The sequence below is a fragment of the Narcine bancroftii genome, chromosome 2, assembly GCF_036971445.1.
Source record: "Narcine bancroftii isolate sNarBan1 chromosome 2, sNarBan1.hap1, whole genome shotgun sequence".
In the NCBI taxonomy this organism is placed as follows: Eukaryota; Metazoa; Chordata; class Chondrichthyes; order Torpediniformes; family Narcinidae; genus Narcine; species Narcine bancroftii.
The window spans coordinates 249000071-249026905 of NC_091470.1; the positions used below are offsets into that span (position 1 = coordinate 249000071).

Below are 26835 nucleotides of genomic sequence, written 5' to 3' on the forward strand. Positions count from 1 at the left end.
CACACTGAGTATTTGTTACAAAATGAATAATTTAATTGCCACAAGGAAAACAGTTACTCCAAAAATGCCCTTGTTTCAGAACAGATTAATTCCTTTATCTAGGGACAATTTAATTCTACATGCTTGGTTCCATAAAGGGATCAGATATGTAGAAGATTGTAATGTACAAAAGCAATTAGTGTCAAATAATTAAAAAATAAATATAATATTTATAATAATAAGATCTTCTGCTAATTTCAATTAAGAGCTTTTCTCAGAGAAGAATTAGGACGGACTCGGATGTTAGCAGAGAGCAGTGAAATGGAGATTCTAATTCGAAAGGGGAACATTACTTCAATCGGGAACTCTGAAATGGGAGTTATTTAGATCAAAACAAAGATGGGAAACAGACTTGAATATTAGTATTGATGATAAGGCCTGGTCAAATTTATGTGGTGATTGTATGACTAATACAATTAATGTAAGATTAGGCTGGTGCAGGCAACAGGACCTCGGGCCTCCGGCAGCGGCAGAAACAGGACCTCGAGCCATTAGCCAGGGAGTAAAACCAGAACTACATTCTGGTGCGAGGAAGAGACAAACGAGATGTGCTACACACCAGGGTCATGCCCAGCGCGGAATGCCACACTGACCACCGGCTTGTTCGCTGCAAGCTCAACCTTCACTTCAAGCCAAAGTTCAAGAACAGAAAGAGGTTCAATGTTGGAAACTTGCAGTCAGACGTAGTGAGAGGAAACTTCCAGGCAAACCTCCAAGCAAAGCTCGAGGATGCAAACTGCCTCACGGACACGTCTCCTGAAACCCTCTGTGGTCAGCTGAAAACAGCCATACTGCAATCCACTGAAGAGGTACTGGGCTTCTCCTCCAGGAAAAACAAGGACTGGTTTGACGAAAACAACCAGGAAATCCAGGAGCTGCTGGCAAAGAAGCGAGCTGCCCACCAGGCTCACCTTGCAAAGCCGTCCTGGCCAGAGAAAAAAAACGAGCCTTCCGTCTCGCATGCAGCCACCTTCAGTGCAAACTCCGGGAGATCTAAAATGAGTGGTGGACTAGCCTCGCCAAACGAACCCAGCTTAGTGCCGACATTGGCGACTTCAGGGGTTTTTATGAGACACTAAAGGCTGTGTACGGCCCCTCACCCCAAGTCCAAAGCCCTCTGTGCAGCTCAGACGGCGAAGTCTTCCTCAGCGACAAGATCTCCATCCTCAATCGATGGTCAGAACACTTCCAATCCCTTTTCAGTGCCAACCGTTCAGCCCAAGAATCCGCCCTGCTCCAGCTCCCTCAACAACCCTTGAGCTAGAGCTGGATGAGGTCCTTACCGGGGAAGAGACAAATAAGGCAATTGAACAACTGAAAAGTGACAAAGCAGCAGGTATAGATGGAATCCCCCCAGAGGTCTGGAAGGCTGGCGGCAAAGCTCTGCATACCAAACTGCATGAGTTTTTCATGCTCTGGGGGGGCCAAGGAAAGCTGCCTCAGGACCTTGGTGATGCCATCATCATCACCCTGTATGAAAACAAAGGCGAGAAATCAGACTGCTCAAACTACAGGGGAATCACGCTGCTCTCCATTGCAGGCAAAATCTTCGCTAGGATTCTCCTTAATAGACTAATACCTAGTGTCACCGAAAATGTCCTCCCAGAATCACAGTGTGGCTTTTGCGCAAACAGAGGAACTACTGACATGGTCTTTGCCCTCAGACAGCTCCAAGAAAAGTGCAGAGAACAAAACAAAGGACTCTACATCACCTTTGTTGATCTCACCAAAGCCTTCGACACCTTGAGCAGGAAAGGGCTTTAGCAAATACTAGAGCGCATCGGATGTCCCCCAAAGTTCCTCAACATGGTTATCCAACTGCACGAAAACCAACAAGGTCGGGTCAGATACAGCAATGAGCTCTCTGAACCCTTCTCCATTAACAATGGTGTGAAGCAAGGCTGTGTTCTCGCACCAACCCTCTTTTCAATCTTCTTCAGCATGATGCTGAACCAAGCCATGAAAGACCTCAACAATGAAGACGCTGTTTACATCCGGTACCGCACGGATGGCAGTCTCTTCAATCTGAGGGGCCTGCAAGCTCACACCAAGATACAAGAGCAACTTGTCCGTGAACTACTCTTTGCAGACGATGCCGCTTTAGTTGCCCATTCAGAGCCAGCTTTTCAGCGCTTGACGTCCTGTTTTGCGGAAACTGCCAAAATGTTTGGCCTGGAAGTCAGCCTGAAGAAAACTGAGGTCCTCCATCAGCCAGCTCCCCACCATGACTACCAGCCCCCCCACATCTCCATCGGGCACACAAAACTCAAAACAGTCAACCAGTTTACCTATCTCGGCTGCACCATTTCATCAGATGCAAGGATTGACAACGAGATAGACAACAGACTCGCCAAGGCAAATAGCGCCTTTGGAAGACTACACAAAAGAGTCTGGAAAAACAACCAACTGAAAATCCTCACAAAGATAAGTGTATACAGAGCCGTTGTCATACCCACACTCCTGTTCGGCTCCGAATCATGGGTCCTCTATCGGCATCACCTACGGCTCCTAGAACGCTTCCATCAGTGCTGTCTCCGCTCCATCCTCAACATTCATTGGAATGACTTCATCACCAACATCGAAGTACTCAAGCTGGCCGAGTCCGCAAGCATCGAATCCATGCTGCTGAAGACCCAACTGTGCTGGGTGGGTCACATCTCCAGAATGGAGGACCATCCCAAGATCGTGTTCTATGGCGAGCTCTCCACTGGCCACCGAGACAGAGGTGCACCAAAGAAGAGGTACAAGGACTGCTTAAAGAAATCTCTTGGTGCCTGCCACATTGACCACCGCCAGTGGGCTGATATCGCCTCCAACCGTGCATCTTGGCGCCTCACAGTTCGGGGGGCAGCAACCTCCTTTGAAGAAGACCCCAGAGCCCACCTCACTGACACAAGACAAAGGAGAAAAAACCTAACACCCAACCCCAACCCCAACCAACCAATTTTCCCTTGCAACCGCTGCAACCGTGCCTGCCTGTCCCGCATCGGACTTGTCAGTCACCAACGAGCCTGCAGCTGACGTGGACATACCCCTCCATAAATCTTCATCTGCGAAGCCAAGCCAAAGGAAAAAAAAAGGCTGGTGCAATATAATTTTTTGCATCTGCTACATGTTACCCTGCAAAAATTACATAACTCCAATTGTTGTTTTTTTTTTTTATAAACGATATAGGTTTTAGACGTGGGGAAGAAACAAGTACTTCCTTACTTTCTACCTGGTCATGTTCCAAATTGAAAACTTTATGGGAAAATTTAAGAGTTTTACTAAATCAAATTAGTGGGAAAAATGGCCTCCAAGTCCAGAATCGTTTCTCTTAGGCAATATTATGGACGCAAGACCTAAAATGAGGCTAAGTACTAATTGGAGTTCCTTAAAATTGCATTGGCGGTGGCGAGGAAATGTATTGCAGTTACCTGGAAGTCTGATTCTCTTGTGGAAATAGCCCGTTGGAATACTGAAATGCATAGTTTTGTTCCCCTGGAGAAAATTACTTACAATTTTAAAAAATAAGCACAACCAGTTTTTGAAGGTATGAATACTTAATAAGATATTTATTCTATTTATTTTTCTTTCTTTCATTGAGATCTAGACAAAAATAATGGGCCCCCTTTTTTGTTGAATTGGATTCCAGATTTCAACAGCTCCTTTCGTCTCTGTTCTTTCTTTCTTCCCTTTTCTTCATTTATTTAGGGTTTTGTTGTGGGGGGATAGGACCTATATTTGAAACATGAATCAGTGATAAATTCACATTTAATTATTTATCTGTGATGGTAATTTTGATATTATTTGTTGATAAAATCAAAATAAAATATTCAAAAAATGCCTGGAAGCAGGATTTTAATCTTTTGTTGTCCAATGAGGTGTGGGATTCCATTTTTAATTTGATTAACATTACTTCCTTCTGTACACTGCATTCTTTATTGTAATTTAAAGTGGTACATAGACCACATTGTGATGGCCCACATAATTGCAGTGGCGAACCAGCCCCGCTTGCCATGTGCGGTCTAAAGTTAAATGGTCTCATTTCTATTCAGACATAAATCCTCTATGTGAGAAATGTAAAATAGGTGATGCTTCTTTAGTTCATATGTTCTGGACCTGCCCTGGCTTAGAAGAATTTTGGAAAGATGTTTTTCCAAACACAATTGGTAATTCTTAAGCTAAAATTGGACCCTTGCTCTTTAATTCCTCGTTTTGGATTACCTCAAGATGTTGAGGTATTTCGGACTTCAATTCAAAGCCGAATTTTTATCTTTTATTTCATTGATAGCCGACCTGTAATTTTTGATTAAATGAAAAAATAATACTCCACCTAAACATATTCAATGACTAAGAGATATTATGGCTTGTTTAGAAGAAAAAAAGTATTTGAATCCTTGGTAGCATATCCAAGTTCCAAAAGACCATTTGTGGACTTTTATCATGAGCTTATTAGTGTTGTTCTGGAATTTTGATGCTGTGTTATCCCTCTCCAAGTTGTGTCACTTGATTCAGACATGTCAACTTTCAACCTTGCTTAGAGGAAGGGGTTTGGAAATTGTTCTTTTTGGGTTCTTTTGTTGTTAAATCTTATAGTTATGATTTTGCTCTGGATTTCCTTATTATGAGAATATTGTAGAATGTTTTAATTTTTTTTCTTTTTTCTGAACCTTGCAGCACATTGTATAATTGTACTGTTCAATCATTTATATTAAAAAACTTCAATAAAATTATTTTAAAAAGAAATAAAAAGGAATCACAAATATTTACACAAAATAAGGAACAGTGCAAGGCATATTTATATTTCCACATATCCTGACCTCTGATACTTCAGGCTCCCAAAGTACTTTTTAAAAGTGCGATTAGCAGAATTATTGTGGAAAAAAAACAATACAGCAAGCTCCCACACACAGAGATGGGACAAGAGGTTTGAACAGCGCAGAACAGTGGAATTTTTATGCTGCCACATACGATTTCAACTCACATCTCAACATATCCTATTTGTGCCTGCATCACAAGTGTAGAAAGCTTGTTTTCTTAAATGTTTGTTAGTCCATAAAGGAAGAAAAATATTCATTTGTGTACATCTTCACTACTTTAGAATTATAAATTAGCACATCAAATATCTGCCTGCAATTATGATGCCAGGACCACGATATAGACAATTGAACCTATTATTAAGCAGGACCTCCGCACAAGAAAGGCAGGTACATATATCACACATTACAGGGATTCATTGCCGTGCAACAAAGCAGATGATTGGCACCAAGTCAGGTAGCTTCTGTAAAGAGAGCTGCCTCGTGTTTGATGCAGTTCTCCCAATGAATGACAAAACATGAGAATAATTTGCAACCTTCATAGTTAAATGTGGAGATAAGGAAGATTGGGCTTTCATCATTACACACTGGGTTGCTTGGAGATTCAACTTCAAAATACAATGCATGTTACAACTGGGCTGGAATTGCATGACTGTTAAAGACTCACTCCAGAAAAAAAAGTTCAGGGCAGGTCCTTTGAACTGGAAATAGAAGCAGAACCGCCTTTGATCCCTCAAGCTTGCTCTGCAGTTCATCAAGATCATGGCTGAAATGTCTCACTCATTTTCCTAACTGATTTCATCTCCACAATTCCCTTGAATTAAAAAAATATCCACCTTAACAAATCTGCTTAATGAGTGAATATCTGTAACATGGAGGTTGAGTTTCAGAGATTGCCACACACTGTTAAAAGAAATCTTAGACTGGGAATCATTTTTGTCTAGCACAGCAAGGACAATTGGACAGGTCACCTCCTACATCACAAGTTCTGTAAATATTTACCTTAAGTAACTATACAGAAACTCATGATTCATAAAACAAAAGCACAAATACAGAAGTTCGACAGACATGTCCTAGCACAGCCCATGGAAAGTTTCTGGCAGGCAGGAAAAAAAATCACCTTTAAAAGCACAAAACTAGAGAGGAGGCAGGAATGCTTGGTATTACCTGAAGGCAGAGTGGTGAGAAATTAGTTGCATGATTAGCTGACAAATTTACAACTCCCATCATTTGAAATGGAGGGCCAGATCTTGGCCTCAGATCCAGGGCACTGCAAGAAGCAATGCACCAGTCAATCAGAATACTGCATGGGAAGCTCCTGCAGCCATCACACACATTACATTCAGAATTTCAATAGCTCTATTACATTAATACTATTTGACTGACTCATTTTCCATCCAATGAAACTGCATTGATACTTCTAACCAATTTGAATATATTTGGGAATTAATTTTGATTTCTCACACAAGGTCAGAGGGTTTTGCTATTCTCCGTGTTGTTGATTCTCATGTTCAAGTCACACCAAGAGCAGAGCTACAAAAAGGTGTGTGCAAGTACGAGCACAAAGCCTGTTCTGAGAGCAAGATTTTTTTAAAAAGCCTTGTCAAGGAGTTGAACGTGTTTTTTTTGTGTAATGCTCCAATTTTTAAAAGAGGGCATATTGCAAAAGCACTTAGCCACGTCTGTCTGGAATTTCCAAAGCCTGGCACCTTTCATTGCACTTACTTTCAGCAACATAAGGCAGGAGGTATCTCACAGAGCAATGCAACCTTCCACAAACATCCCAGCTCTCACAGAAATGTGCCTATTGGCCAAAGCTGGCACAAGTACAGAAGGCCCCAATTTTATGAGTACTGAAGCAGGTCTTTCATCCCACCCAAATTACCATGCATGTCATCTTACAAAACAAAATTCGATCCCTTATAAATGGCACCCCCAAAACCAGGGTTTGTCTTGTACGCCAAGTATAAAATCTGAACCTTAACATCATGTGGTTTAGAGCGTCACCCATGGAGATGGAGAACAGCACAAAACACTCACACAACTCCGGCCGCCCTACCACTAAATATTTTGTGACTGAAGCTTGTGTTTGGGAAGCTAGATTATACAGTACATTTCCTGTTATCAGAAAAGATTGGGACTGGATTGGGTTAACTAGATTTTTTCGGATAACTGAAAAATGGCTTTAAGCAGCCCAGTCTTTTCTTTGGCTTGGCTTCGCGGACGAAGATTTATGGAGGGGGTAAAAGTCCACGTCAGCTGCAGGCTCGTTTGTGGCTGACAAGTCCGATGCGGGACAGGCAGACACGGTTGCAGCGGCTGCAGGGGAAAATTGGTGGGTTGGGGTTGGGTGTTGGGTTTTTCCTCCTTTGTCTTTTGTCAGTGAGGTGGGCTCTGCAGTCTTCTTCAAAGGAGGTTGCTGCCCGCCAAACTGTGAGGCTCAAAGATGCACGGTTTGAGGCGATATCTTCCCACTGGCGGTGGTCAATGTGGCAGGCACCAAGAGATTTCTTTAGGCAGTCCTTGTACCTTTTCTTTGGTGCACCTCTGTCACGGTGGCCAGTGGAGAGCTCGCCATATAACACGATCTTGGGAAGGCGATGGTCCTCCATTCTGGAGACGTGACCCATCCAGCGCAGCCCAGTAGCATGAGTAGAATACATGTGTCATCCGTCCTCAAACACCGACACCTCTCCATTGCTGTAGCTGATCCTGGTGCCCGAAGTACCGGTTCCTGTCGCCGATCCCCAACACCTCCCCACCCGGGAGTCAGAGGTCCCCACTCCTGCCCAGGAGGCTGCTCTCCTTGATGACACCGGGACAATAGAGAACCAAGTATAGTGGAAGGTAAAGAATAAATGGAAAGAGAGAGGGGAGGGAGCTACTTGAAAATGAGGACAATCTCCCCATGCGCTGCCTGACCTGCCAGCTTCCTCCAGTTGCTCACTTATGGCTCGAGATTCCAGCCTGCTTCTCTAAGCTGGCATCCAGCTGTTCAGTGTCTGTAATCCCGGCTGGTTCTGAGCTCTGTTACCAAACTGGCACTAACAGCGCGTCAGAGCCCCACACATGAGCATGTCAGGGGAGGGGGGTGGGGATGGAAATTTCAACTTGTGATGTCATGGTCCTGCAGAAAAAAAATTCTGATAAATTAGCTTTTTGGATAATCGGAAAAGTGCTGTAGTAATGTTATACTAAAACAATAAAAATCTTTTATAAGCCTAACATTTCTTAAAATAACAGCACAGCAAACGAAGCTAACAGTCACCATTCCACACTGGCCGATTCTAGAGAAGCATTTAAAAGAACTGCTGCTGAGGTGATGACACTCGTGTACACATCACACCAGTTGGGAACATTTGATGCACATTATGGTAGGTAGTGGACAGTATTTTGCCATTACTGAAATGAACTGGCTAAATTTTAAATAACCAAGACTGTGTCACTAAGTAGTGTGCTCAACAGCAGCACTCCACCGGTCAGGGGATGCTTGGTAAAGGTCTATTGGGGACAGTAAGCTCTCAGCTGTAAGTGCCAGCCTTGGGGTATCTTGTACCCGATCTTGTACAGCAAAGATAGCTTAAAGCCTACATTTCAAGTGGAAATTTTGGGGGGGACATCTTATACACTCAGTTGCCTTATATGCTGACATACACAGTAGCCCAATTTGCTCGTGTTCACCCCACATCCCACTAATCTTTCCTATCCATTAGCAGAAGTCAATTTAAGGCACAGCTGCTGGGACAATGGTAGGCAACTTTTACTATCTGATTCAGCTATTTTAGTCAAAAAGTTTGTGTTTATTTCCATTTCTTTAATTGAATACTCCCCCCACCCCCGACCTTAATCCAGTCAATTTTCCCAGTTTGCAAATGTCAGAGCGATGTAATGGAATTGACAGAAGTACTACATGCACTTATGGTCACCTTGTTACAGGATGTCTGTCATTAAGCCAGAAGGGGTGAAAAATGGTTCACAAGGATGCCATGGGACTAAAGAGCTTGAGTTATAGGGAGAAACTGGATGGGAAAGGAGGTTTCTCCCCCAGGAAAAGGTTGACTTTATAGAATTATACAAAATCACGGAAGGGTACACACAAGTTCAGAGTCTTTTTCCCCAGGGTCGTCCAAAACCATTTACGGAGCAGAAACAGGCCATGTCGGCCTTTCAAGTCCGCACCGGTTCACTAGAACAACTCCACTAGCTCAAACCTCCCGCTCACCGCCAATAAACTTCCAACCCCCTCACCTCCACGTACACATCCAACCTTCTCTTAAATGACAGAAGGGACCCTGACGCAACTATCTCATTCGTAAGTTCATTCTATTCTGCCACCACTCGCTGAGTGGAAAAAGCCACCTCTAATATTTCTCCTAAAGTGTTGCCCCCGACCCTTAACTCATGGCCTCTTGTTCCAACCTCCCCTGCCCTAAGGGGAAAGAGTCTGTTTATGTCTAGTCTATCTATCTATAATTTTAAATACCTCTACCTCCTTAAAGAGAGCATATATTTAAGGAAAGGGAGGAATGATTTATAAACAGACATGAGGGACAACCTTCCCCCTGACAGAGAGGGTGCAAATATGGAGAGCTGCCAGAGGAAGCTTTAGAGGAAGGTAAAATAACAACTGAGGAAAAGATTTAGGGATATGGGTCAAGCACAAACAAATGGGACAAAATGCAAGCAAAGACAATTTGGACCCATTTCCTTGTAGTACAATACTACATGTCTTGGTGCCAATGGTTCAGCGGCAAGTCCAATACACATTACACATCTTGAAGCTCTGGCTGCCAGAAGACTCATGTCCCAACCTTTCAAATATCCTCAGTCCACAATGGAGCCGGATAAATTGCTGCAAGGATCAGGACAACCACCATCATCCCAGTATCCAAGAGAGCGACAATAACAGGCCTCAATGTGGCACTGCCCTCCACCATTATGAAATCCTTCAAGCATCTGGTGATGGAACACATCAAAGAACACTTCCAAGAGAAGCTAGGCCATTTCAATTCACCTGTAGAAGAAACTGTTCCACAAATGATGCTATAACCTTGCCGCTTCACCCAGACCTGGCCCACCTGGAGAATGACACCTCATATGCCAGGCTGCTGTTTACTAACTTCAGCTTGGCATTTAATACAATAATTTCCTAGAGGCTGGTGGAGAAGCTGTCCTCACTGGCACACAACACCCCTCTCTGAAACTTGACCCTGAACTTCCTAACGAAAAGACCTCTGTCAGTCCAGGTTAGTAGCAGAACATCAAGCGCCATCATGTGCACTGCAGAGCTGTATGCTCAACCCGCTCCTCTTCACACTACTGACCCATGTGACTGCATAATTAGATCCAGCTCCAACAGTGTCATCAAGTTTGCAGATAAAACAGTAGTTGGCCTCATCAACAACGATGAGTCGCAATCCAGACAAAAGGTGGAAAATCTTGTGAAATGATGCAAGAGTAACAACCCGGGTCTCAATGTGGACAAGTTGAAGGAGATGATCGTGGACTTCAGTAAGACCAGGAAAGACCACCCTCCACTACACATCAACTCTGTAGTGGAGAGTACCAAGTTCCTTGGAGTTCACTTAACTAGTGACCCATCGTGACACACAACATCTCATTTGTCAGGAAAGCGCAACAGCGACTGGATTTCCTGAGAAGATTGAAGTGGGCAAGGCTTCTGGCCACCATTATGTTGACCTTCTATAGGAGCTTTATTGCTCCAGAGAAATGCATTGGAGGTCAATCCAGAGGACCATAAGACTGGCAAAGAGGATCACTGGACACTCACTCCTATCGACATGATCCAACGGGACCGTGGTCTAAAGAAGGCATGCAAAATCATTGAGGACCCCTTTCCACCCTGCATCTTTCAGCTGCTCCAGTTGTTTGGATGGTTTGGGGTGGGTGGGAAGAGATAATCAGAGCCAGCACCACCAGGCTGAGGAAAAGCTTCTACCCACGGGCAGTGAGAATGCTGAGCGACCAAAGGAACTGCTCACACTAACCATCCAAGATTTTTATTCATGAAACAATATTTATTTGAATGCATGAATACTTGTCCTGCATATGTATTGTTTGTTTGTATTGGGGTCATGTCTGCTTGTGTGTTTTGCATCAAGGACTGGAAAAAGCTGTTCGTTGGGTTGTACTTGTTAAATCAGATAGCCAAAAAAAAACTGGATTTCTATTCAGCTAGAAGATCTATACTATTGAATTGGAAAGAGGTTAATCCTCCCACTGTTTTCCAATGGTTTACCCAAACTATACTATGTTTAAATTTAGAGAAAATTAGAAACTCTGTCTATGAATCCCCTTCTAAGTTTGAGTTAACCTGGCGACCATTTATTCAATATTTTCATTTGTGGTGAGTTGATCTGGCTCTGTTTTCTTTCTATGATTATGTATGATAATTGGGCTGTAAGATGAGATCGGAGTGATCGGCGTGGTTTAGCTATATCTGTAGGGTTTTTTTTTAAGTTTTTTTAATTCAGATTTGTTTTTTCTTCTTTTTTGGGTTTTTTTTTCTCTTTTTTCATATATTGTTATTAATTATATTTTTTTTAGAGATAGTTCACACCCTAAACTGATCTAAAATTTTTTTTATGATATATTTTTATTCTGTCATATTATTGTTTAATATCTCTGTATTAATTCATTACTTACTATGTATTTTTTATATCTCTGAACTGTATGTGTTTATAAATTATAATAATAATAAAAAGATTGAAAAAGAAAGGATTTCTATTCAGTTACAGGTTTTGGGTCCAACCCTTTGCACACACTCAAGGCTTGCTGAACAATTTCCAAGGGCAGATACAATGGGCTACACAGCTGGCAGAGTGGCCTGCTCAAAGCTCCAATGACCCAAGTACAATCTGGTCCTCTAATGCCACTGTCACAGATTCTCCCTACAACTATGTTTCCTCCAGGTGCTCTGGCTTCCTCCCACATCACAAAAACTTGCAGGTTAGCAAGCCAGGGAAAATTGTCCCTGGTGTGTAGATGATGGTAGAATGTGGGACTTTTAAAAAAAAAAACCACAATAATAGACTTTAATTCACAATAAATTATTTAAAAAGGAAAAGCAAAGTCTCTTCCCACCCTTAGTTTCTTATCCATACAGTTCATTTAAATGTACACGATTGCCACCACTGTGGCACTTAATCATTACTCCCCACTCATTATTCAAGGGCTTCCCCTTGGTCTCGGCCTTAATGCCTACAAACAGAAGGACTCTAGAACAGTGGTTTTCAAACCTTTTTCTTCCCATTCACATGTTACCTTAAGCAATCCCTTACTAATCACTGAGCACCTATGGCATAGGGAATACTTAAAGTGGTATGTGAGTGGAAAGAAAAGGTTGAGAAGCACTGCTCTAGACTGTGGTGCTTCCTGAAGGGCCATAAAAATAGCTGAGCCAAACCTCAGTGCATCCCTCAACATGCACTCCTATAGCTTGGAATGTTCCAGCCAGCAGCATTTCCCCACCGACAGTTGGCTGAAAGACTAACTGGTTTTTGTGAACCCAAGGTACCTTTCACAGCAGTTTGGGATGTCTGTGTGCGTCCCCAGGAACAGCCTGCAAATTAGAGTCCTCTGCCACGTTGCCACTGGGGATGAACCGTGGCAAGGACCCTTGTACCTTTCTCCACACACTCTTAGAAAATCTGCAGAGGTGGGCAACTGTTGCTGCCCCACTGTAGACATCTTGGGGACAAAGTGTGTGGTGGGTGATGTTTCGGTTGTACAGGAAGGACCTGACTGGGAGGGCTCCTCTTACCACAGCCAGACCAAGTCTTGGTACTTGTTTGTGTGCACTGGTGAGAAAGCATTCAGCCAGATGTCCTGGTCCATCTGCTCCAGGAACCACCCTGTGTCCATCATGTCCTCATCGCTCATTGTCTGCAGGAATGGTCTCTCCACAAGGAGAATTCAAGTGGCAAAGTCTAACTGACTGGAATATTGTGCAACAAGGCCAAGCCCATCCTGCACAATACTTGGTGCCCTTGTTCTTTGGTTCCACACACAGCCTGATGCAGCCACACATCAGGATGAGGACAATGTTGAGTACACCCTTTGACTGGTAACCCTTTGGAGCCTCTCCATCTTGGATCCCCATATGAACTGGAAGAATTCTTATGATCCCCATGGTGGAGGATGGGCCACAGCTGCACCACATACAGCAATACCGAGCAAACCTCGTACCAGATGACTAAGTTCTTGCTGGTTATTGAGGGAGTGCTGTATCCATAGACCCAATTTCTGGTGAAGTTGTGCAATCTGCTCTGACCAATTCTTGTTGCATGCCTCAGCCCTTCCAAACAAGATTCTCATCTGCTTCAGGTAGTCAAGTCTGACTGTGAAGGACATGGTTGACTAGTTACCAAAGAGCATTGCTTCACTCTTCTTTCTGTTTATCCTGGCATCCAATGAAAACTCAAAAGGGCTGGAGATGCTGATCGTCTGTGGGCCGATTATGTTGCCAAATGGCAACATCATTCTTGTCCATGGAAGCCTTTACCCGAGTCCATCCACTGCTTGGCAATGTCATTCCTCTTTTGCCCTCATCCTTCCTGATGGATTCAGCAAAGGGTTCTACGCAGCATGCAAATAATTCTGGAAACAGTGGGCAACCCTGCCAGATTCCTGACTTGATGGGGAAGCTACTCATTTCCCACCATTGATTCTGAGCACACTACAGATGTCTGTGAAGAGCAGTTTAATCTAATTTTAGATTCCTTTCCCAATTAGGAGAGCATGTCCATGTAAAGATCTGGCCAAAAGCTTTCTCCTGGTCCAAGCGGACCAGGCAGGTTTCCATCCTCTATCCAACACATAGGCAGTGTAATTACTGGCCAGAAGGAGACTGTCAAAGATTTTCCTGTCCAGAACCGTGCAGCTTTGGGCTAAGTGGATTACCTGCCTCAGGACAAATTTGACTCGATTGGCAATGCCTTTGGACAGGATTTTGTAGTCAACGTTTAACAATAAAATGGGTCTCCAACTCCTGATATCCTTATTCTCCCCTTTTGTTTGAAGATGAGGGTACTCTTCCCCATGAAGCCTGACATGCTGCTTGCCAGAAGTACAGCACTGTATACATCTGGCAGGTTTGGGCCCACCCAGTAATACAAAGCTATCTAATAAGCTGTCACTTCTGGGAGTTTTACTCTGCCAAATGGAAGAGATGGAGACCATAATCTCCCCCAGTGTAGTTGGCTGATCCAGACAGTCTCCTCTTGCTGTCATCCAGGACAGAAAGTTTTAGGAGCTGCTATATAGTCAGGATAATGTGAACTATTTTGTAAATGTGCAAGAATACACCCTTCTCGCTGTAGTAACTGTAGTGCACCACTGTGGGGCGTATGTATAAATGTGTACGTGTGAACAGTTTCCTGAGATAGTGGAAGGCATCAGTAAGTAAAGGCTCTTTTGTTATTTGAATCTTGCATCTCTGGTATTTAAGAAGCCTCCCAAGTAACAGAGACATAATAGGAGCCATTTTGTCTAAACCCTGAGTGTCATGCAGCTTGACATAAAAAGATCTGCTGAGTGGGCCAGTCAGGGTGGGGGGTGGAAATTAAAGAAAAAAATTCTGCTGATCCTCTGTATTTCTGTCTGTGAGGAGACATCCTCTTTCACAAGCCTGTGGATCACAGAGCTCCCTCTGTGAACCTTTTGACAGAGGGAGCACAAGCACGTCTCATCATGCTTCACTGTGCAGATTCTGGATTGGAAGTGTCAGCTCACGGAGCCAACCTTTGCTCCATTTCTGCTTACCACTTTTCTGTCCCAACATCATACTTGGCTTGACATTACACAAGTCATGCACTGGGTCAATTTACTACACCTGTAATGGATAAATATTGGGAGGAATTTAGTAAGATTAGAGAAGGTTACATACATACATTTTAAAAAAGATCTCATTTGAAATACTAAGAATTCATATTCAGTGATATTGCAGAAACTTTGGAGAATGATATGCACATTTCACAAGTAGGTGCTAATTGAAATGACATCATGAAATGAATAGACCATTGTCTTGGAGGAGACAAACTAGTTGTTTGCAAGCACCTACAGAGTGCTCACAGAAAGGTCACTCCTGGGTTTTGTTGACCAAGAGGGAGAACTCCTGTGGTTTGCTAAAGAAAGTGAGGGTTTTTACAAGTGAGAGGGTCACATGGGCTTTCTGGCAGTTGGCAACTGGGGAGGGAGAGAGAGAGAGAAGACAAGCTCAACAAGCTCAGTGTGGGTGTGTGAGAGAGACTGAAAGAGACTGAACAGTCACGGCTGAAACAAGCCAGGAGAAGCTGATTGGAAACAGAAAAGCTCCAGAGAGGCTGATGGCTGAAAGTGCTATCTGTCTGATGTTTCTCTTGGAATAAGTGGAACAGAAAGGAACTCTTTGATAGCTTGAAAGAAAGGAGGTCATCATCTGGAGAACCCTGATGGGGCAAGTTTAATCAGTGAGACATTGAGGTGACTAATGGTAGTACCTCAGTTGTGGAAATCCTGGAATATCTCACTCTGCAAACCCTACAAGAACCTTCCTGAGTGGTAAACATTACCTTTCGAGCACCAAAGCCTGATGAACTTTATAAATGTTAAATTCTGTGCACAGTATAAGAATTGCCTGCAACCAGAGAACTTGGAAGAAGTGAGATTGAACTGTGAACCAAATAACTTTTCTTAAATTTACACACACATCATACACATCCACTTAGAATTAGAAGGGGGTTAATTTGGGTTAGTTAAGCATAGAGATAAGTTAAAGTTTGATTCTGTTTTCATGTTTAAAGATAATTAAAAACAACTTTTGTTTAACTACTTGTCTTGGCGAATGTCTATTGCTGCTGGATTTTGGGGTCCTTTGGGCTCATAAACACACCAAATAAGCTCCATGTAAAAGCAAATAGTTTGACACCACCCCCAACAAAACCAACATGCACATTGTTGCAATGTATCCCTATTGGAAGAATGGCACTAAAGGTATGGCAACACTTTTCAAGCTGCTCCCAGCACATCTGCTCCTTTCATACTCTACTACTGTTGTATTCTCCAATTATTTATGATTACTTTTAAATTTTCTTCCAGATTTGGCAATCCTACAACCACACTCCATTCTGGAGTGAGTGATCTCCTGACTCAAAGGCCCTGACCATGAGGAGGGCCCAGCAATGCAGCCTACTGATAAGGCCTGACCAACTGCCAGGAGCTTCATACTCTAATGCAGATCTCACTTATTTCCAAAAATAAAACAGGTTTACATACCTCAAACACTTGCTAAATGAAAATAGCTCATACAGTAAGGTGGTTTCTTCTGGAAAGATATTATCTCCAACATAGACCACATTTTACAGAGCACAGGATTATAATGAAAACAAAGTTCAATTCACTGAGCAAGAACAGCTTGAAAGCAGTTACAAGGTTCATTCAGGAACCTGATGGCTGCAGGGAATTTTATTTAAGCCAGTTGATACAGGATTTCACCCTAAGATTTCTTCCCAATGGGAGAAGGGAGACGAGAGTATGGCCTGAGGAGGTGGAGTCTTTCAGCATGCTGGACGCCTTTCCTGGGCAGCAGAAAATGTAGATGGAGTCTATTAAGAGAATGAAGCTCCTGGCAGTTGGTCAGGCCTTATCAGTAGGCTGCATTGCTGGGCCCTCCTCATGGTCAGGGCCTTTGAGTCAGGAGATCACTCACTCCAGAATGGAGTGTCATTGTAGGATTGCCAAATCTGGAAGAAAATTTAAAAGTAATCATAAATGATTGGAGAATACAAGCCAAACAGTCTCAGTAAAGGCATTAGTTTGTCATTTGACCACCACATCAACACGTTTGTCCTAGGTTAGGTCATTATCAATATTTATTCCCAGAACTTGAAGACATTTTTTTTAAACTTTGGCAACATTAATACAGACAGGGGTGCAGACTTTGCCTGCTCTTAAGAGTCAATAATCATGTCTTTTATTTTTGTGGCATTGAGAAAGGTTGTCTTCTTGGCAGAATGCCATAAGACTTTCAATCTCTATCCATATTCTATCTAACATTTTTTGATACCTGGCCTATAACTGTGACATTGTCATTAATACTGAAGCTAGAACAATTTTTGGCTGAACAGTTGTGGGTGCAGCATCATTACAGTACAGGACTGAGTATACATCTTTGAGGAGCACTGGTGCGGAGTGTGATCATGGCAATTTTACACAGCTTCACTGATTGCACTCTGTTAGACAGGATCCAGCTGCAGAGGAGGGTGATGAGGCAGACATCCAAAAATTTGAGAATGTGTTTACTCAAGACAATGCCATGAAGACAGTCGTCCAACACAAGTGTTCTAGAGACAAGTGGAGAGCTAGGAAGATTACATCCACCATGGATCCATTTGGCCAGTTAGCATTGCTTCCCAACTGTCATGATAATGAATATGTATGAGATATACCGGAAGTCATGTGGTATGAGAGAGAGATAAGAACACAAGCAGGAGAACAAAGGAAAAGGGAGAATAAAGCCACTGGGAAGTTTACCTGATAAACTTGTGTTTTCTTTCTTTGGCTTGGCTTCGCGGACGAAGATTTATGGAGGGGGTAAAAAAGTCCACGTCAGCTGCAGGCTCGTTTGTGGCTGACCAGTCCGATGCGGGACAGGCAGACACGATTGCAGCGGTTGCAAGGGAAAATTGGTTGGTTGGGGTTGGGTGTTGGGTTTTTCCTCCTTTGCCTTTTGTCAGTGAGGTGGGCTCTGCGGTCTTCTTCAAAGGAGGCTGCTGCCCGCCGAACTGTGAGGCGCCAAGATGCACGGTTTGAGGCGATATCAGCCCACTGGCGGTGGTCAATGTGGCAGGCACCAAGAGATTTCTTTAGGCAGTCCTTGTACCTTTTCTTTGGTGCACCTCTGTCACGGTGGCCAGTGAAGAGCTCGCCATATAATACGATCTTGGGAAGGCGATGGTCCTCCATTCTGGAGACGTGACCCATCCAGCGCAGCTGGATCTTCAGCAGCGTGGACTCGATGCTGTCGACCTCTGCCATCTCGAGTACCTCTTTTATTAACTTCACATTTCGGGCCACAAATGTGACATTGGCGACGAGGATGGGATAAGCTTGAAGAAAATTAAAGACTAAACAAGATTACAGAGGATTACAGACATCTTCAAGGTGATAAGAATTTTCTCTTTGACTCAGTACTTTTGGGGCTGGAATATTTCCTCATGGCTGGGGCAGACAGTGACTTTCTAACACATAGTGGAATTGCTCATTTTGACCCAATGGGTGATGCAAGCACTGTAAGTGTGAAGTGGAAGGCATGGCTGGAAGAATTTGAATCCTATGCCGACAGTCATGGCCTATTTCTAGATACCGGTACAGTTGAACAAAAAGCGCAGAGAAGGGCGTTACTTCTTTTCACTGCTGGACCCTCAGTTCGGGAAACATTTAAGACACTTTTGAATACTGGAAGAAAGGATGAGTACCAGAAAGCGGTAGATGCATTAAATGCACACTATGTAGTGACACCGAATGCTACATTTCAATGCCATTTGTTTCAGAGAACGAGACAAGAAGATGGCCAGACAATTGCTCAGTACGTGACAAGACTACGCCAGCTAGCTGTTGGATGCAATTACATGCCAGCTGATTTGGACAACCAATTATTGGATCAAGTCGTACAGCACTGCAGATCAGATAAACTCAGAAGACGTCTACTGGAAAGAGGGAGTGAGTTGGAACTCACCGATGCTTTAGCTATTGCTGCTGCATTAGAGGCTGTTGAAGGGCAATTTCATACCATGACCCTGAAAGACAACTCAAGCCAGCAAATTAAGAGGCTCTCACATCGCCATAATCAGCCAAGATATACGTTGACACAGGACGTGGAGTGTTATCGATGTAGAAACCGAGGTCACTTTGGAAAAGACCCATATTGCCCGGCCAAAGACAAAGTTTGCAGAAAGTGTGGAGGTAAGGACCACTTTGCAAAGAAGTGCAAAAGCAAGTCCAATGCAGACCAGAAGAGGAAGAGTACAACTTCCAAAGGCAAAGTCTGGGGGAAAGGAAAGTATCCTGGAAAGAAAGATACCATTCGCCAGATAGACGGTGATGATGATGATACCCAGGAGGAACAGAGTTGTTACCAATTTACGTTGAATGAAGGACATCATGAGAAGGTCCCAGTGATCATTGGTGGAGTGACAGTTCAGGTCATTGTAGACTCAGGCAGTGACAGTAATGTGATTGATCGACATTTATGGGAGAAGTTGAAAAGGAAAAAGATCATCTGTACCTCAAAGAAGTGTTCCAAGAAACTGTATCCATACACAGCAACCAAGCCATTGCAGACCATTGGATGTTTTACTGCAACTGTTGAAGCTGGAGATAAGTACACCGAAGCAGAGTTTATGGTCATAGAAGAGAGGGGAGAACCATTGCTGAGTAGAAGCACAGCGCAAGACCTGGCAATACTTCATATTGGAGCTTGTGTCAATTCAATTCAGTCATACGAGGATATGAAGCAAGAATTCCCCGCAGTCTTCCAAGGAGTAGGAAAGCTGAAAGGTCGACAATTGAAGCTAGCGGTAGATGAAACGGTCAAACCCAAGGCACAACCAATGTGCAGAACTCCGTTTGGACTTCGTGGGAAAGTCGAAGCCAAAATTAAAGAATTGATCGAACAAGACATTATTGAACCGGTGGAACATTCAACACAATGGGTCAGTCCCGTAGTGATTGTGCCCAAACCAAAGAGTGACATAAGACTATGTGTTGACATGAGAATGGCCAATGAAGCTATAATTAGAGAACGACACCCTATACCAACGGTGGAGGAAATACTTCAAGAACTAACTACCAGCAAGGTATTCTCAAAAATTGATCTGAAATGGGGCTATCATCAATTAGAGCTAGATCCAGGTTCCCGAGATGTAACTACATTTGTGACTCACTGTGGATTGTATCGTTACAAGAGACTATCATTTGGAATTAATGCAGTTTCGGAGATCTACCAGTATGAAATCCATAGAGTGATTCAAGGTATTCCTGGAGTTGCCAACATTTCTGACGACATCATAGTCCATGCACCAACGAAGGAAGAGCATGACAAACGGTTGAGGCGTGTACTATCTAGACTACAGGAGGCAGGCCTTACCGTGAATGGAAACAAGTGCCAGTTCGGTGTGTCAGAAATGGACTTCATGGGACACAGACTTACACGGGAAGGACTAAACCCTGCAGAGGCCAAGGTGAAAGCTATTGCAGAGGCACGTGCAACTCAGAACACAACAGAGGTGAGGAGTTTCCTAGGATTGGTCAATTTTTGTGCAAAGTTCATTCCTAATTTCGCTACAGTGGCAGAACCACTAAGGAAACTAACCAGGAAAGGTGTACCATTTCATTTTGGATCTGAGCAGAAGAAAGCGTTCACAGCGCTGAAGCAAAGCCTGACAGATGCAAAAACTCTTGGATATTACGATCCGGCGGCATCAACCAAAGTCATAGCGGATGCCAGCCCAGTTGGTTTAGGAGCAGTATTGGTCCAGATGCATGATGGAGGACCAAGAATCATTGCCTATGCCAGCAGATCGTTATCAGATGTGGAAAAAAGATACTCTCAGACAGAGAAAGAAGCACTCGGAATTGTATGGGCCTGTGAGAGGTTCCATGCATATTTATACAGCATTGAATTTGAACTCATCACAGATCATAAGCTATTAGAGGTGATCTATGCACCTAGATCCAAACCATGTGCCAGAATAGAGAGATGGGTACTCAGACTACAACCCTACAAATATAAAGTAATCCACATTGCAGGGAAAGCAAACATTGCTGATCCGCTGTCCAGATTGGTGAAGGATGGTGGTCCACATTCCAAGTCAGAATTGGGAACAGAAACAGAGAGCTTTGTACACTTCGTAGCTATTCAGGCGACACCGAAAGCTGTGACTACGAAGGAAGTCGAGAGAGAATCCGAACGTGATCCAGAACTCAAGGAAGTAAGAGAATGCATACAGAGTGGACAATGGGACAAGTGTACTCACAAGGCTTACATTCCCATTAGAGACGAACTTTGTTGCATCGGACAGTGTGTATTAAGAGGTTGCAGATTGGTGATTCCGCAAAGATTGAGACCGAAGATCGTATCCTTAGCGCATGAAGGACACCTAGGTATTGTTGGTACCAAGCAAAACCTCAGGACCAAGGTATGGTGGCCAGGTTGTGATAAAGATGCCGAGAAATTTGTTAAAACTTGTCACGGATGTCAAATCACAAGTAGGAGTAATCCGCCAGAACCGATCCGGAGTACTGAAAAAACAATACAAGCGTTAGCAGAGATATTCGCAAGATATGGATTACCTGTTACATTATACTCTGACAATGGTCCACAATTCATTTCAGAGACATTTACGGAGTACATGAGGACCACAGGTATCCACCATCATAAAGTAACTCCGAAATGGCCGCAAGCCAACGGAGAAGTAGAGAGACAAAATCAGTCCATTGAAAAACGATTGAGGATTGCACACGCAGAAGGACAAAATTGGCGAGAAGCATTGCTATCTTATGTGGCTGTCTATCGAGCAACGCCTCATGCAACCACTGGAAAAAGTCCTGCAGAAGCATTTTTTGGGAGAAAAATCCGCACAAAAATGCCAGAAATAAAGGAAATCCGAGACGACCAGGAGATGAGGGACCACGATGCTGAAAAGAAAGGTGCAGCAAAGCTGTACACAGATTCGAAACATGGAGCCAAGTACTCAGACATCATGCCAGGAGATAATGTTCTTGTGAGGCATGAAACTGGTGGTAAGCTTGACACACCTTATTACCATCAACCCTATACTGTCGTATCCAGAAGTGGCTGAATGGTGACAGTCAAGTCTCCGACTGGAGTCCTGTATAAGAGAAATGTCTCAGGTGTAAAAAGGTACCAGTCCAGAGATACATCGAGCGAAGAGGTTGAAAGGCCAATACGAGATGCTGAAACTGAGAGACCTGATGATGTTCCAGAGGCAGTTACCAGCACTCCTGATGAAGTGACTAGAGCGCCAGAAACACCCGAAGCTGTGGCAAGCAGTATTGCCGACGCTGAGAGTGAACAACTGAGAAGCGACGACAATATCGCAGGCAGGCCGAAACGAAACCAGAAAGCGCCCAAACGATACGAAGACTTTGTGCCATAGTTATAATAAGAACTTTGGGACAGTATTTAATCTTATATCATAAAGTGCATGTATGAGTGGTGTAGGAAGTAAATTTTATGTAGTTGAGTTATAGTATTACCATTAGTTACGATGTTTGTAGGTGAAGGTAAAGTTTATTTCTGATTAAAGGAGGGATGTCATGATAATGAATATGTATGAGATATACCGGAAGTCACGTGGTATGAGAGAGAGATAAGAACACAAGCAGGAGAACAAAGGAAACGGGAGAATAAAGCCACTGGGAAGTTTACCTGATAAACTTGTGTTTAATGTTTTATTAACTTCACATTTCGGGCCACAAATGTGACACCAACTTCCATGCTTATTCACAAGCTGAATCTCACCAGCACCATAACCACCTCTCTCCAGTCACTTACATTCTCTCTGATCTCTCCTCTCCTTTGCAACAAAAACATGGTTCAATTTCGATCAGAGACTTAGTCCTGAACTATGGAGAGCAAATCAGAGATGCTACTTGACCTAAGCATTTCCAAGATTCCGTTGTCAGATTTTCAGCATCTTCTGTCTGTTTGTACTTTGACCTAGATGGAGCAAAGGCTGCAGAATTGAACAAAATTTGATGCAGTCACATGAAGAGATAGCAAGGCAGCCCAGCCAGAAGCTCAATTTAAAAAAAAACAGGGTTGTTTAAAGGAGACTTCCAGCCTTATTAACAATTGTTATCAATGCCTTTGACTGAGTAAAGTAAATCCAGGGCACAGAAGAGTTATGCTGAGAAAATGATGACAAAGGGAGAGGGGAAAGGGAATGTGGGGCCTAAATATCATACAAACTGGCTTTGTGCCCAAATGGAAATAGAGAGAAACAGAAGGTTGTTGTGCATTCACTGCTGAGTTTAGCCTACCATTTCCGAGGAAGACAAGCTGCTCTCACCATCTTCTGCACACAGACCACCTGCTTCATCTTCAGCACTGGGCCAATCAAGCCTGAGCAAGAGACACCCACTCCAATGGGAACAGCAGAAGCTTCAGTGCACCAACCATCTGGAAGAATATACCCACAAGCTCCTCCAATAACAAGGCAGCAAAATAACCTCAGGACATGCGTCGGACAAGGGCCACTGCAGGGACCACAGGTACATACCACCTGACCTCCATCAGCTCACACAACTTACACAATGCTCATCTTTTAATGAATATGTAGTGCACTACCAGTAACCCCAAAGACTAGGCTGCAGAAGAACCTTGCTGGCCTGGATCCAGGTATAGGAATGCGGGGAAAGGAGAGGTGGCTCGACCTTTATGGCCCAAGAACGGGGGGGGGGGGGGGGGAAGAGGAGTCATAGGGTATCAGTCATGAGTGGGCAGGCCAGCTCCATATATACAGTAGTTAACAATAACTATAGACAATGGAGGAAATGTATCACCATAGAATACAACTTTCCAGAAATCTCGTTGCCATAAGTGACCATTTTTAGATTAAGTGAGAGTCACTTAAAAAAAACAAATCAGCAATATATCATGGCTTTTTTTTTTAAAAAAAAGAATCAACTGCATCAGAACGGTCATCCCAGTGTGGGATCTCTGGAAAGTCAGAATATCTTTGTTTTAAAATGTTTCAGCCAAAAGAAAGTTTCCTTGAGCGAGGAAATGTAAACAGGCCACCCCGAGAAAGCCGAGGGAGGGGGGGGTTCCCAGTCGAACAGCAACTCTGGAAAGGCGCGCACGCTGCAGGGGCCAGAGGGCGCTGAAAAGGAGCCGCGCCCTGAGAGATGGGCCGAGTGGTCCTTTCGTGTCCCGTCACAACTCCAGGAGGACGGATGGGGGGGGGGGAGGAAGAAAGACGTCAGAATGTGACGTCTGTACTGAGGGTGTGGGGGGGGGGGAGAGAGGAGGGGCGGCGAGCAGGTACAGGTTGGCGCTGAAGGAGAAAGGGGGCGGGAGGGTGAAGCTCGGATGAAACAAAGTGGGAACCGCCATATCACTCAGCGGAAACTGCCCGCACCGAGACGCGGAATGAGCACACACGGCGGTGACAGCTGACAGAGAGAGAGAGAGAGGGGCAGGCGAGCCATTGTTCCAGCCCTGCGCTCCGCGGCTGCCTCTATTGATGGTGGAGGTGCTGCATGGACACAATATCCTGCTGCTCCGCGATAACACGCACCAGCAGCGCCGCGACCGAAGCCGAGCATTTACAAAAAATCCTCTCCCCGGATGCATTTCATACCCGTCCCGATTAACAAGGTGAGCTGGAGCCTTACGCGTTCCACTGGCTCCCTGGCGTTCGGAATCGCTGCATAAAATGATCCCCCTTCCTTCCTTCCACTCCACCAGGTGAGATCCTCCGTTAAGCGTGGCTGCCGAAGCAAGCAAAGAGTTCAGACGCTCGGACCAGCTCCATTTGCTCGCTCGTGTCTTCAATTCTGCACTGCTTCCTGCTTTTTGTTTCTCTCTGTGTCAAGGTACTGGGTGGGGATGGACGACCAATGAACTGCCAATCAGCACTTGTAAACAGCCAGGAGCAACCTGGGATGATTTGCTGTGCGGGGCAAATTCGACAACAGACAAGAGAGCAATCACATTTTAAGACATTCCTGTGACACTCTTCCACCTCTCAACCATTCGAGCAACGATAGGATTTGGGGGGGGGGGGGGGGTGGGGGGTGTTGTATTATCCCTTGATGTGAAAAAAAAGCATGACTTCAACCAATTACCTTTCCATTACCGCATGGATGTTTGTGGGAGTGTCGCTGTCTGCTAATTGGCTGCAAGTTGAGTAGGTTTTGAAAGTTGTTCCTTGCCTGTAAAGCAGTGATTCTCAACCTTTTTCTTTCCACTGGCATAATCCCTAGGCCGTAGGTGTTCTGTGATTAGTAAGGGATTGTTTAAGGTGGTATGTGGGTGGAATGGAAAAGGTTTATGTTTTCATCCCACCTCATTGACTCATTATGCGCACGGTTTAATAACTCCAAAGGAAATGGACCAACGACAATTTTTCTCAAGCAAAAGATTTCAGTCACAACTGATTCTCAACCTTCCCTTCCCACTCCCGTACCACCTGAAGCAATCACAGAGCACCGATGACATAGGGATTACTCAAGGTGGTAGGGGAGTGGAAAGAAAAAGGTTGAGAACCACTGTGAGTGCAAAGCATTCTCCAACATCTTGGAAAGGATGTGAAGGGCACTCCAGAAATGCAATCCTTGGGTTTCTTTAATGGTATTTCTCATTGAAATGTAACCAGCCCCAAACATTAAAATAATGAGGTTTATTATTTCTGCTGTAAAGTGCATAATTTGATGGGAAAGTGTGTAGAATCGTTTCTGATTCCCTTGAATCAGGAAAACATAGCAGAATGTGATGAGGTGGGAGATAAAATGTGGGATTAAAAATTATAGATTTCCACAGGGTCTATGTCTCCGCTCCATCCTCAACATCCATTGGAGCGTTTACATCCCTAACGTCGAAGTACTCGAGATGGCAGAGGTCGACAGCATCGAGTCCACGCTGCTGAAGATCCAGCTGCGCTGGATGGGTCACGTCTCCAGAATGGAGACCATCGCCTTCCCAAGATCGTGTTATATGGCGAGCTCTCCACTGGCCACCGTGACAGAGGTGCACCAAAGAAAAGGTACAAGGACTGCCTAAAGAAATCTCTTGGTGCCTGCCACATTGACCACCGCCAGTGGGCTGATATCGCCTCAAACCGTGCATCTTGGCGCCTCACAGTTCGGCGGGCAGCAGCCTCCTTTGAAGAAGACCGCAGAGCCCACCTCACTGACAAAAGACAAAGGGGGAAAAACCCAACACCCAACCCCAACCAACCAATTTTCCCCTGCAACCACTGCAATCGTGTCTGCCTGTCCCGCATCGGACTTGTCAGCCACAAACGAGCCTGCAGCTGACGTGGACTTTTTACCCCCTCCATAAATCTTCGTCCGCGAAGCCAAGCCAAAGAAAGAAGATGTGAAGAAACACTTGCTTGTATCTTTGTCGACAGCTGCTGTCACTGGACATGCAAGAGCTCCACGAGGGTGGGTTAGTTGAATCGAGAACTAGTAGAGAGCAGATGCCACACTGTGGGCTCTCCCTCTCTCCCTCCCCTGTTTATCATGTTTGGTTGTGTTTAGTAAAGTCTTTTATTTGGTTTACCTCACCCACCAACACAACTCATTATTAAGCACACAATAACGAACAAATAGCAAAACAAAAACTGCAGAAGCTGGAATTCCGATAAGTCAGTGGGTCAGGCAACATCTGTGGAGATAAATGCTCAATCAACATTTTTGGTTGCGACCCTCTAACAAGACTCTTACTTTTATCCCTGAATGGACTACCCCTAATTTCATTTATGGGTCATAAACATGACCATTTGACCCATCATTTGTATGATGGTTCTCAGAGATGGTCATTACTATTCTCCTTTCTTTGATAATGCCACCCTATTGAATCCCTCAATCACTGTAATTAAAATCCCCCTTGATCATGTACACCTGAGAGAACAGAAGCTGAGTCTGTGCAACCGGTTTTCACAATTTAACTCTTTCATTCTTGGTTTCCTTGTGCTATGGTTGCTCCACTCCTCCACTGAAAGATTACACACCCTTCCCAGTGCAGAATATGTAATGGATAAATAGCTGCAAATGGGGAGTGAACAGACCTCAGTGAAATTAAAAATGATCATGTTGGCAATATTCAACAGATCAGGCAGGATCAGTGGTGAGATAAACAGTTAATATTTGAGTTTGATGAGAGTTCATATGTAACTTCAACTCTGTTTCTCTTTCCACGTTATATTCCTGGACATCACTGGACAGACAGACAAAGCCATTTTTGCAG

At 44.0% G+C, this 26835-nt stretch overlaps 1 protein-coding gene across 9 annotated transcripts in view; it reads right to left on the reverse strand.

Moving 5' to 3' along the window:
• LOC138755215 (myelin basic protein-like) overlaps window positions 1-24615 on the reverse strand; it is a 169253-nt gene extending 144638 nt beyond the window's left edge. For 5 of the 9 annotated variants that reach the window (XM_069920803.1, XM_069920793.1, XM_069920798.1 and 2 more), the window contains exon 1: window positions 24258-24615. The gene's annotated coding sequence lies outside the window, so the exon portion shown is untranslated. Of the gene's footprint in view, window positions 1-6005; window positions 6109-16112; window positions 16580-17369; window positions 17521-24223 lie in introns of those variants that run through there. The other 4 variants (XM_069920800.1, XM_069920794.1, XM_069920801.1 and 1 more) reach the window with 4 other exon arrangements.
• Between the last annotated feature and the right edge of the window lie 2220 nt (window positions 24616-26835).